This window comes from Entelurus aequoreus, linkage group LG09 (genome assembly GCF_033978785.1).
Source record: "Entelurus aequoreus isolate RoL-2023_Sb linkage group LG09, RoL_Eaeq_v1.1, whole genome shotgun sequence".
Lineage (NCBI taxonomy): Eukaryota > Metazoa > Chordata > Actinopteri > Syngnathiformes > Syngnathidae > Entelurus > Entelurus aequoreus.
The window spans coordinates 81,183,596-81,197,074 of record NC_084739.1 but is presented as its reverse complement, the minus strand read 5'-3'; the positions used below and the strand labels follow the sequence as shown (position 1 = coordinate 81,197,074).

The following is a 13,479-nucleotide window of genomic DNA, read 5'->3' as shown; positions in this document are numbered from 1 at the left end:
AAGCAGTAGAAAATGGCTGGATGGTACTTTTTCGTCACTTATTGTTTGTTTTTGGTACACTAATGTGTATATTTTAGGTCATTGGTTATTTGTTTGATTTTTGCTAAAGTATATATATCTATTTTTATATTGCTCTTTTTTATCTTCGGTATGAACATTATTATGGAAACTCAAAGTTGTTGTTTTTTTGGTTCTTTGTTGTTGCTATTTTTGTAATACAACATTTTATTATTTGATCATGTTGTACTGCATTGTAATCTTTTGTTTTGTTATTGTGTGATGTTTTTTGCCTGGACCCCAGGAAGAATAGTCTCCACTGCGGTGTAGACTAATGGGGATCCTTAATAAAAAATTTAAAAAAATGAAAAAAAGTTGCTGGCACAGCCGAGCCACGCCGGTGGGGTAGGATTAGATACGCTCTGCTTCTTCCTACTCCTTTTCGGACGTGCTGTAATTAAAAACAACTGGAAATATGTGATGTGTATCATAAAAATGTTCCAAATAAACTCATCATCATCATCATCATTTCTTTTTATTCCTTTCATGAAAATGCATATATACAAGCCATATACAGTTGACACTTTCATTGTTTTTTTGTTTCTTATACACTACCGTTCAAAAGTTTGGGTCCACATGTAAATGTCCTTATTTTTGAAGGAAAAGCACTGTACTTTTCAATGAAGATAACTTTAAACTAGTCTTAACTTTAAAGAAATACACTCTCTACATTGCTAATGTGGTAAATGACTATTCTAGCTGCAAATGTCTGCTTTTTGGTGCAATATATACATAGGTGTATAGAGGCCCATTTCCAGCAACTATCACTCCAGTGTTCTAATGGTACAATGTGTTTGCTCATTGGCTCAGAAGGCTAATTGATGATTAGAAAACCCTTGTGCAATCATGTTCACACATCTGAAAACACTTTAGCTCGTTACAGAAGCTACAAAACTGACCTTCCTTTGAGCAGATTGAGTTTCTGGAGCATCACATTTGTGGGGTCAATTAAACGCTCAAAATGGCCAGAAAAAGAGAACTTTTATCTGAAACTCCACAGTCTATTCTTGTTCTTAGAAATGAAGGCTATTCCACTAAATTGTTTGGGTGACCCCAAACTTTTGAACGGTAGTGTACATTTCCATGATCAGAAAGGAGCAGATGGAAGAATACTATTCTTATATTTATCTGCCCCCTTTTTAACACAAATTATTTTAGATGACTTTTATCACTGTTCCCTCCACCAACACCCGAACTCTAAAATACTTCAAATTTTCGTTTAAGCATTTTCAAAATGACACGTCCAATCAAAATCAAAAATCAGTTTGATATAATTCCAGTTGTCTCTCTTTGTAACTCTTTTTCAATTCAAAGATATTCTTGCAACTTTTTAAGTCTTTGTCTAGAGAATTCCATGCTTTCACACCAGCAACATTTGCTTCAAATTTGTTGGCACTCTTGGATGTTTAAAGTCATACGGCCTTCTGTGGTTCTCATCTTCAGACGTGAACACAAATAACTTTTGTAAGTCCTTCGGAAGAACTTTATTTCTAGCTTTGAACATCACTAATAGAGTATGCAATTCTACAACGTCTTTTAGTTTGAATAATCCTGACCCAATGAAGAGTGGATTTGTGTGGTCTCTATATCCTACTGTAAAATTATACGAATTGCTCTTTTCTGTGAAAGAAATAAAGGCATTATGTTGCTGTGATATGTATTTCCCCATATTTCTGCACAATAATTGAAATAAGGTAGAATAATTGAGCAATATAACATTCTCATTGTGTTGTACGGGAAACTGTATTTAACCTTGTTCAAAATAAATAAGCTTTTAGATACCTTATTTTTCACATGCAATATATGATATATATAAACTGAAATTGACGCAGCTTTAAAAAGTATTTCAGTTGATGTAGACAAAGTTCAGCTGGCTGACTTTGGCTAAAATGATAGTTAAAGTTATTTTTAAAGTTATCTTGGTTTCACACTTGTTAGCTTCTACCTCGCTAGCTAGCTAACACTTACCGAGGTTGAATCCACATCCTGCTGGCGTATCCCAGATGTATTGCCCTGTAAAACGAGGTCCACTTTGCAAAAGGAGCAAGGTATTCATGTTTTTAACGAGAAAGGAGGAAATGTTCTCGCACTTTGCATGTTTTCACTGGCGGTGTTTTTGCGAGAGGTGCCGCCAACTGGCTTCCGCCCAGAAAAACACGAATGATGGCGTCACGACTATTGTCAACAAATATAATTGTCAACAACAATTTTTGTTATTGTCAACAATGTCGACTAACTGTTGCACCGCTTGTTGGTTTTAGGGTCTTTATTGCATACAATATGTCATTCTTCAGTTTTCTGTTTGTGCCCCTTGTTGATAAAAGTTTGGACACCTGTCAACATGGGAAGAAAAAAAAAAACATGAATACAATATTGGTTCATTTAAGTGTGTTAAAAATATATGTTCTGTATGATTGATTGATTGAGTAAAATTGCTGAATTTGCATATTATTGTTCAATTACAGGGCAGCAAGCGGAGAGGGCGCTACAGGAGCCGACCGACTGATTGTGCAAGCCTTCATAAACTAGGTAGGAGGTCGTGTGTCTGTTTGGCTGTCAATATCATGTTTGCATAAACATTTATCACACACCATTAGGCTGTTGAATGTATTTAATGTAAGCGTGAGATTACTTTTCTTGCTAATCGAACAATAAACTGCAGATTGATGTCATGCTGTGAGGCGCTTAGTGTTCTGCCTCACTTTGAGGGGGGGGGGGGGGGGGGGGGGCTATGTTGTACGGATTGAAATTACTGCCAAAACTCCACACACTCAAAAACTTTTTTCACAAATTCAAAAATGTATCACAAACTCAAAAAATGTTTAACAAACTCAAAAAAAAAGTTTAACAAACTCAAAAACGTTTCACAAACTCCAAAAAACGTTTCATAAACTCAAAAAATGTTTTCCACAAACTCCAAACAATGTTTACACAAACTCCAAACAATGTTTCATAAACACAAAAAAATGTTTCACAAACAAAATTTTTTTTTTTCACAAACTCGAAAAAATGTTTCACAAAGGCAAAAAAATGTTTCACAAACTCAAAAAAATATTTTACAAACGCAAAAATGTTTCACAAGCTCAAAAAATGTTTCACAAACTCAAAATAATGTTTCACAAACTCTAAAAATGTTTTCACAAACTCAAAAAATTTTTTCACAAAGGCCAAAAAATGATTCACTGACTCAAAAAAATTATTCGCAAACTCAAAAAAAAGTTACACAAACGCAAACATATTTTTCTCAAACGCAAAAAAATGTTTCACAAGTTAAAAAAATAAAAAAGTTTTTAGAGAGCAAAAATGTTTCACAAACTCCAAACAATGTTTTCCAAACGCAAAAAAACCCCAAACGTTTCATAAACTCCAAAAAAAAAAATCCACAAACTCCAAAAAATGTTTCACAAACGCAAAAAATGTTTCACAAATGCAAACATTTTTTTCACAAACTCTAAAATGTTTTACAAACTCAAAATAATATTTTACAAACGCAAAAATGTTTCATGAGCTCAAAAAATGTTTCACAAACTCAAAATAATGTTTCACAAACTCAATTTTTTTTTCACAAACTCAAAAAAATGTTTCACAAAGGCAAAAAAATGTTTCACTAGCTCAAAAAATGTTTCAAAAACTCAAAAAAATGTTTCACAAGCTCTAAATTTTTTTTCACAAACTGAAACATTTTTTTCACAAAGGCCAAAAAATGATTCACTAACTCAAAAAAATGATTCACAAACTCAAGAAAATGTTTCACAAAGGCAAAAAAAAAATTTCACAAACGCAAAAAAATGTTACACAAACGCAACATTTTTTTTCTCAAACGCAAAAAAAATGCTACACAAATGTATCTGAAATACTTTAAAAACTAGAGGTGTCCTGATCTGATGTTGATATTAGCTATCGGTGTGATTAAAAAAAAAATAAAACAATGATATCAGCTTATATGTAAGACATAACATAAGCGGTCTGATACAAGCAGCCCTGCAGTGTTAACATCAGCTAACATCAAAATGTCCCGCCTATAAACACACAAGGTTGGTCTTTTCATCTCTTTTAGTCGAGTCATGTACAAAAGGTAAACATGCAAGGCTATGGGCTACTGGGAGCTAGCAGCTACACAACAGATAAGCACACAATAGCCCACAAGCTAGTCATGAATATTGAGTGTCTTTAATTGAAAAATATTGCAGTGTAAAACAGCACTTTTGTTATTATTTGCAAGTATCAAATAATTATAGTTGTATATTACTTGCATACAAAGTTTCCAAGGCAGAAGAGTGTTAGAAAGTATCCAGTAACAAACGTGTCCGCATCATGCAACTTACTGCATTATCAATCAAACTTTATTTGTATAGCACTTTTCATCCATATAAAATGTAGGACAAATGTCTTTTACATTTAAAAACATTTTAAAAAACAATAAACAAGTTGAGACAGTCAACCCCTCGCCCCCCCCCCCCCCCCACCACCACCACACACATGCACACATAATAAAAATAACGTAAAAACATATGTGGCTGAGCACGGAAGAACCAGGTGATACATGAGCTTGACTTAATGAATTGCACCAAAAATTAATTTCAGTACCACTCCACTTGCATTTAAAAACAGCTTGAATCCATTCCCGAGGGTTAATAATAAATAGGTTTGTTTTTTTATACCTACTGTTGTTCACTGTTTGATTCATTTTACTTGGCCAACCCTTTTCTAACATTCCCAGCTATGAAATTAAAAAAAAGTATGTATGATTACTAATGATATCGTATTGGATTGATATCGGTATCAGCCAATATTCAAGACATCAATATCGGTATTGGACTGGAAATGAAAACCTGTATCAGGACACCCCAATTTAAAGTAGGACTTTTAAAACAATTTTCCTGCAAAATAAAAGGCTCTTGGATGTGTAAAAATGTGTAAAAAAAAGAAAAAAGACCACAAATATTATATTATTGTATATAACCTGTATTAACATTGTTTGTAGCACAAAAATGTAAAGTTGAAAAATAAAATCCTGCTAAATGGCGTGTGTGTGTCATCGTTTGCATGCACGTGGACGCGCACGTGAGCCAGGCGTCTGACATTTCCACATTCAAATGAGCCGTCTGAGGCGGCACTCGTACGCGTCAGCATGGCGTCGTCCCAAGTGACACCTCGTCGCTTTTTCATATCCGTCTTGTTTTTACAGGTAGCGTTTCCTGTACTTGGTAAACCTGCATACAAGTCAAAATAAAAAATGACCTTTGTTCTTAACAAAATGTTGTTTACGTGTTGTTAAACAACATTTTGTTGGCTACTCCTAAACTAGTGTTTGTTAACATGTTAACACGCTCGTTTGTCAACAATCATTGGTTGAGTTTGGTTCAATCTGTAAGTTAAAGCAGTTTTTCAACCTTTTTTGAGCCAAGGCACATTTTTTGCGTTGAAAAAATGCGGAGGCACACCACCAGCACAAATCATAAACTCAGTTGACAGTTAAAAGTCATCGTCACAATTGTTGGATATGACTTTAAAGCATAACCAAGCATGCATCAATATAGCTCTTGTCTCAAAGTAGGTGTACTGTCACATCATGCCATGACTTATTTGGAGTTTTTTGCTGTTTTCCTGTGTGTAGTGTTTTAGTTCTTGTCTTGCGCTCCTATTTTGGTGGCTTTTTTTTTCTTTTTTTGGTATTTTCCTGTAGCAGTTTCATGTCTTCCTTTGAGCGATATTTCCCGCATCTACTTTGTTTTAGCAATCAAGAATATTTCAGTTTGTGGGGACATTGTTGATTGTCATGTCATGTTTGGATGTACATTGTGGACGCCGTCTTTGCTCCACAGTAAGTCTTTGCTGTCGTCCAGCATTCTGTTTTTGTTTACTTAGTAGCCAGTTCAGTTTTAGTTTCGTTCTGCATAGCCTTCCCTAAGCTTCAATGCCTTTTCTTAAGGGCACTCACCTTTTGTTTATTTTTGGTTTAAGCATCAGACACTTTTTTTACCTGCATCTACAAAGCAATTAGCTACTGGCTGCCACCTACTGATATGGAAGAGTATTACACGGTTACTCTGCCGAGCTCTAGACAACACCGACACTCAACAACAACAACACATAACTTGGAGAATACAATTACTGGTTTGCAAAAAATATTTTTAACCCAAATATGTGAAATTAGATCATCTCCCACGGCACACCAGACTGTATCTCACGGCACACTAGTGCACTGGTCCCCAACCTTTTTGTAGCTGCGGACCAGTCAACGCTTGAAAATGTGTCCCACGGACCGGGGAGGGGGGTATTTTTTTTTTTCTTTTTCTTATTTTTTTTGTCATAAAGAAATACAATCATACGTGCTTACGGACTGTATCCCTGCAGACTGTATTGATCTATATTGACATATAATGTATATATTGTGTTTTTTATGTTGATTTAATTTAAAAAAAAAAAAAGTTTATATATATATATATATATATATATATACTGTGTATATATATATATTTTAAAATTTAGACCGGTACCGGGCCGCGGCCCGATGGTTGGGGACCACTGCACTAGTGTGCCGAGGCACAGTGGTTGAAAAACACTGAGTTAAAGTACTTGTGCCTTTTGGTGTTGAACTCCGAGCCTCCCCAGTTTTCCTGTTAGCAGTCGGGTTTGAACAAGTAATAAAATGCATCATTTCAAAATATTTTTTCCACTGCAGAAAATCCCATTTTATTCCATGTCTGACGTAAAACAATAATATACAAGTTGAAATGATAACAAGAGGCGAAGACTGATGTAAATTTAATAGAGTGAGGTTCCCTAGGCGGCTAAAGTTAGCTTAGGGCTAGTTGACTATCACTACTAGAATAAGTCCTGGCTTGTTAACATGCACATAGTTATCAACAACAACTGGTTGGTTTTGACTATTTTATTTGATGTTTTAGTTGTTGATGTTTAGCTCTGAGCCTCCCCAGTCTTCCTGTTAGCAGTCAGGTTTTAAAGGCTTAGTGGCCACATGCGTGGACAGCACCTTTTAGCTCTTATTTCCACAATTGTGTACACTACTGAATTGGGGTCTTATGGCCACTTATGTGGACACTTATACTGCCATCTGGTGGTGTCAGAAGAGTATAACATACAATGGAATTTGGGGGAAAAAAGTGTAAAAATAAGAATTAGCATGTCACTAAACATGAAGTACACGTTTGTTACTTATGGAATAAGTACATCATATCAAAAGATGATTCTTAGTTTTTATTCTAATTAGGGTCCAATAAGCCCAAATAGCAAAGAGAAATACAAAGTTTAAGCCTTAAGAGGTTAAATTAAACACAGAATTGTATGTTTCATTTTTACATATTGTCTTCACTTTATTCAATGTTGAATGTAGAACAATAACGTATACAAGTTGAAATGATTTCAAAATGCCACAGATGTAATGGAGTGAGGTTCCCTAGGCGGATAAAGTTAGCTTAGGACTACCTGGCTATCATTAGACAATGCTTTGACATTTTGACAAGCTCATTCGTCAACAATAATTGGTTGAGTTTGGTTAAATCTGTAAGTTAAAGTACTTGGGTGCCTTTTGATATTGAGCTCTGAGCCTCCCCAGTTTTCCTGTTAGCAGTCGGGTTTAAACAAGTCATTAAATGTATCATTTCAAAATAATTTTTCCACTGCAGGAAATCCCTCTTTATTCAATGTCTGACATAAAACAATAACATATAAGTTGAAATGATAAAGAGTGAGGTTCCCTAGGCGGGTGAAGTTAGCTTAGGGCAGAGGTCGGCAACCCAAAATGCTGAAAGAGCCGTATCGGACCAAAAATACAAGAATAAAAATCTGTCTGGAGCCGCAAAAAATTAAAAGCCTTGTATAAAAGTGTTATAATTAAGGCAACACATGATGTAAATGTCTGTTAGCTATATTAGCCTACTATCAAAATGACTGTGTCGCAGGCTGATGCAAATCTTTGTTGACAGAAATGTTGAAATGTAATATTTATTCTACACATTTTTACAACATTGGAAAACGTGTAAAACAGACGATTTTCCGAGGGTGAGATAACTCCTGGAAATAACTAACTTAGAGTGGCCAAAGTTATAGAATTGTGTGTCCAAGTTGAAGAAAACGGCAGGCCGTCTTCTCTTAATGGATTATTACAATCTTTGTTAGCTGGGTAACGTTTGCTGTGGTCTGGAACAACATGGCACACAAACAACTTTTATAAAATGCAGCCAATATTACATACAGATAATGTCATGAGACATCCATCCATCCATTTTCTACCGCTTATTCCCTTCGGGGTCGCGGGGGGCGCTGGAGCCTATCTCAGCTACAATCGGGCGGAAGGCGGGGTACACCCTGGACAAGTCGCCACCTCATCGCAGGGCCAACACAGATAGACAGACAACATTCACACTCACATTCACACACTAGGGACCATTTAGTGTTGCCAATCAACCTATCCCCAGGTGCATGTCTTTGGAGGTGGGAGGGGCCTATCCCCAGGTGGATGTCTTTGGAGGTGGGAGGGGCCTATCCCCAGGTGCATGTCTTTGGAGGTGGGAGGAAGCCGGAGTAGAACCCACGCAGTCACGGGGAGAACATGCAAACTCCACATAGAAAAATCCCGAGGCCGGGATTGAACTCACGACTACTCAGGACCTTCGTATTGTGAGGCAGACGCACTAACCCCTCTGCCACCGTGCTGCCCAATGTCATGAGACATGCAAATATAAATGAAATACACAGAGGACGTAAGTAAAGGACATTAAATGAGCTCAAGTTTCCCTACAAACGAGGCATAATGATGCAATATGTACATGCAGCTAGCCTAAATAGCATGTTAGCATCGATTCGCTTGCAGTCATGCAGTGACCAAATATGCCTGATTAGCACTCCACACAAGTCAATAACATCGACAATGCTCACCTTTGTGCATTCACGCACAGCATAAAAAGTTTGGCAGACAAAATGAGACAAAGAAGGAACACAAACTCTCTGTGGCAGCGTCGGATAAAGTTGCACATGTAAACAAAGTATGGTGAGTTCAAGGACCGCCAAAATTAGTAGGACAAAAGGGCGCTCGCCAAATACTCTCATCAGTGAAGCATGTTTAATATAAACGGTAGGATTTCTAACAATTAGGAAGATTTGTGTCATGTTTGTCCGCCCACCACATTTTTTTTTAATTGATCAATTTTCATACATTTTTGAAAAAGCTTCAGGGAGCCACTAAGGCTATCTGACCATCACTTAAATATGTCCTGACATGTTGACATGCTTATATCAATTAACAACAACTGTCTAATTTTGGTTATTTTTGCGTTATAGTTGGATTGTGCCTTTTGATGTTTAGCTCTGAGCCTCCCCAGATTTCCTTTTAGCAGTCGGGTTTAAACAAGGAATTTAATGTTTCATTTTTACTAGAGATGTCCGATAATATCGGACTGCTGATATTATCGGACGATAAATGCTTTAAAATTTAATATTGGAAATTATCGGTAATAGTTTAAAAAAGTACAATTTATGACTTTTTAAAACACTGCTGTAGGGAGAAGTACAAAGCACCAACAAACCTTAAAGGCACTGCCTTTGCGTGTCGGCCCAATCACATCATATCTACGGCTTTTCACACATACAAGTGAATGCCATGCATACTTGGTCAACAGCCATACAGGTCACACTGAGGGTGGCCGTATAAACAACTTTAACACTGTTACAAATATGCGCCACACTGTGAACCCACACCAAACAAGAATGACAAACACATATCGGGAGAACATCCGCACCGTAACACAACATAAACACAACAGAACAAATACCCAGAACCCTTTGCAGCACTAACTCTTCCGGGACGCTACAATCTACACCCCACCCTGCCCACCTCAACCTCCTCATGCTCTCTCAGGGAGAGCATGTCCCAAATTCCAAGCTGCTGTTTTGAGGCATGTTAAAAAAAATAATGCACTTTATGTCTTCAATAATAAATATGGCAGTGCCATGTTGGCATTTTTTTACATAACCTGAGTTGATTTATTTTGGAAAACCTTGTTACTTTGTTTAATGCATCCAGCGGGGCATCACAACAAAATTAGGCGTAATAATGTGTTCATTCCACGACTGTATATATCGGTATCGGTTGATATTGGAATCGGTAATTAAGAGTTGGACAATATCGGGATATCGGATATCTGCAAAAAAGCCATTATCGGACATCTCTAATTTTTACACATTCTCTGCACTGAAAAAAAAAAACACTTTATCTCACATAGAACAAGAAAATACAAGTTGAGAGGCCACAGACTGATGGAAATGTAATGGAGTGCGGTTCCCCAAGTGAGTCAAGTTAGCTCGGGGCTACTTGAGCGTCACTAGCCTATACTATGACAAGTCGACACTCTCATATTAATCAACAACCAATGGTTGATTTTGGTTATTTTATTTTAGGTTAAAGTGCTTTTTGATTTTTAGCTCTGAGCCTCCTCAGCCTTCCTGTTAGCAGCTAGGTTTAAACAAGGAATGTAACGTGCGTATATATATATATATATATATATATATATATATATATATATATATATATATATATATATATATATATATATATATATATATATATATATATATTCTCCGCTGCAGAAAATCACACTTTATCTGGCGTAGAACCCTGGGAGGCTATGACTGATAGAATGGAAAATGAGTGAGGTTCCCTTGTCGGGGTAACGTTAGCCTGGAGCTAAATGTCGCAAAGCTTTGTCTCTGTCTTTTACAATAAAGTAATCCTGACTGCTGTTACTAGCCTGTGGTCAATACGTCTTACTGAACAACTGAACTAAATGTCTTCTCCACCTACAAGATAGAGGATTTTAGTCCCAGATGGCGTGGCCTCGTGTCCCCACCCTGTCTGACGGACTTATTGATGGCCATGATGATTGATCGATCCCCTCCACTTTGGCTAATTAATACAGAGAGTAGGGCGAGGGGGGGTTTGTCAAAGGACCCGACCAGCGCTGTTAAAAGATTCTGAGGAGGATAAAATGATAAATCACGTCAGTCCGGTTGCAACATTCTCTCGATTGCTCCATTGACTGTGAGTTTAGGGAAGTGCTGGTTCCTCTGCTTGAAAGTGTGGAGTCACTTTATGCAATCTGGTGGTCATCTTGTGTCATACTTGCCAACCTTGAGACCTCCGAATGCGGTTAGCGGGGGGTGTATACATTGAAGTATTTCTTATATATACTGTATATATATATATACATATTAGGGGTGTGGGAAAAAATCGATTCGAATTCGAATCGCGATTCTCACGTTGTGCGATTCAAAATCGATTCTCATTTTTAAATTTATTTTTTATTTTTAAAACATTTTTTTTAATTGTTTTATTTTTTTAATTAATCAATCCAACAAAACAATACACAGCAATACCATAACAATGCAATCCAATTCCAAAACCCAACCCGACCCAGCAACACTCAGAACTGCAATAAACACAACAATTGAGAGGAGACACAAACACCACACACAACAATTGAGAGGAGACACAAACACCACACACAACAATTGAGAGGAGACACAAACACCACACACAACAATTGAGAGGAGACACAAACACCACACACAACAATTGAGAGGAGACACAAACACCACACACAACAATTGAGAGGAGACACAAACACCACACACAACAATTGAGAGGAGACACAAACACCACACACAACAATTGAGAGGAGACACAAACACCACACACAACAAACCAAAAGTAGTGAAACAAAAATGAATATTATCAACAACAGTATCAATATTAGTTACAATTTCAACATAGCAGTGATTAAAAATCCCATATTGACATTATCATTATACATTTATAAAAATAAAAATAAATGAACAATAGTGTGACAGTGGCTTACACTTGCATCGCATCTCATAAGCTTGACAACACACTGTGTCCAATATTTTCACAAAGATAAAATAAGTCATATTTTTGGTTCATTTAATAGTTGAAACAAATGTACATTATTGCAATCAGTTGATAAAACATTGTCCTTTACAATTATAAAAGCTTTTTACAAAAATCTACTACTCTGCTTGCATGTCAGCAGACTGGGGTAGATCCTGCTCAAATCTATGTATTGCATCAATAGACAATCCTTTTGAATCGGGAAAATATCGTTTTTGAATTGAGAATCGTGTTGAATTGAAAAAAAAAAAAAGATTTTTAATCGAATCGTGACCCCAAGAATCGATATTGAATCGAATTGTGGGACACCCAAAGATTCACAGCCCTAATAAATATATATACCGTATATTACCAAATAGTAGCCCGGGCACAAAATCGATTTTGGAGACAGGCGTTTAAAAGAAGCAGGCGGTTATTTGCACAAGGCTTTTATTTATTTTTGCAGCAGCCTGCACCAGGCCATTATTTGGTTACAATGGTTACTGTCCAGTATTTTTTTTTCCTACAAAAAACTTTAAATGTAAAAGCTATTGTAAACATACAAACAAAAAAACAAGAGATCAACATGAGGTAAGCTATCAAAAGACAAGAGATCAACAAGGCCTCAACATGGCAGTAGTGCAACAATTGTCAAATAAAATACCAATATTAAAAATAAATAAACTTTTTAAATAAAACAGCCTACCAGGAAAAACACAATTATGGTACCAAGTACTCAAGTATAAAAGCCACCATCAAAACAGAACAATAATACTGTCACTTAAATAAAATAAAGGCTACAGTACTCCAAGTTTTAAATAAAGCAGCATACAGGAAAAATAAAATGATGGTACCAAGTACTCTATACAACCATCAAAACAATAATACTGCAGCAAACGGAACCCCTGTAGCATTTTAATCTAAATCATGCAAATAACAGCCCATGGGCGACTATTTGGACATAGGCGGTTAATTCACAAAATGGGGTCAGACCCCAGGCGGCTCTTAGGACATGGGCGGTTATTTGCACAACGGCGTTTATTTGGCAATATACGGTATATATATATATATATATACATATATATATATATATAATAATCCGTTCATGAATGAGTATATCCGTTCGGCCACCGTGTTCAATGGAGAAGTCTGATCTACGAAATGTGCAGGCAGCTTACCCTTTCCCCTTCCAGCTGTCCTGGATGAACTGAAATTATTTTTTCCAATCATTTTGGAACTTGCAAGCGTATTTCTTCTTCTTACTCGTCGTCGCCACGTCTCTTCTTCGTTCTTCTGCTTCGTCTCTGTTATGTTTTTGGACATTACTACTTGCCGTAGTTTTGAATCAGAATCAGAATCAGAAACACTTGATTAATCCCTGAGGGGAAATTTAAATTTTCAGCTCAATCCCATTCAAGAAGCAATGCATGATGGGAATCCGGATGTTGTGTGTCAGTGTATTAACGTGCCGGCTGGAATAAACACACGCTGAGAAATAGCTCCGTGCCTGCCTACTT

The 13,479-nt window shown here is 36.6% G+C and overlaps 1 protein-coding gene across 4 annotated transcripts in view; it reads left to right on the top strand.

Annotated features, from left to right (window-relative positions):
- The window catches only part of LOC133656998 (general transcription factor II-I repeat domain-containing protein 2-like), a 122,290-nt gene that overhangs the window by 68,317 nt on the left and 40,494 nt on the right, over nt 1-13,479 (top strand). For all 4 annotated transcript variants that reach the window (XR_009827214.1, XR_009827217.1, XR_009827216.1 and 1 more), the window contains exon 3: nt 2,523-2,586. The gene's annotated coding sequence lies outside the window, so the exon portion shown is untranslated. The remainder of the gene's footprint in view (nt 1-2,522; nt 2,587-13,479) is intronic.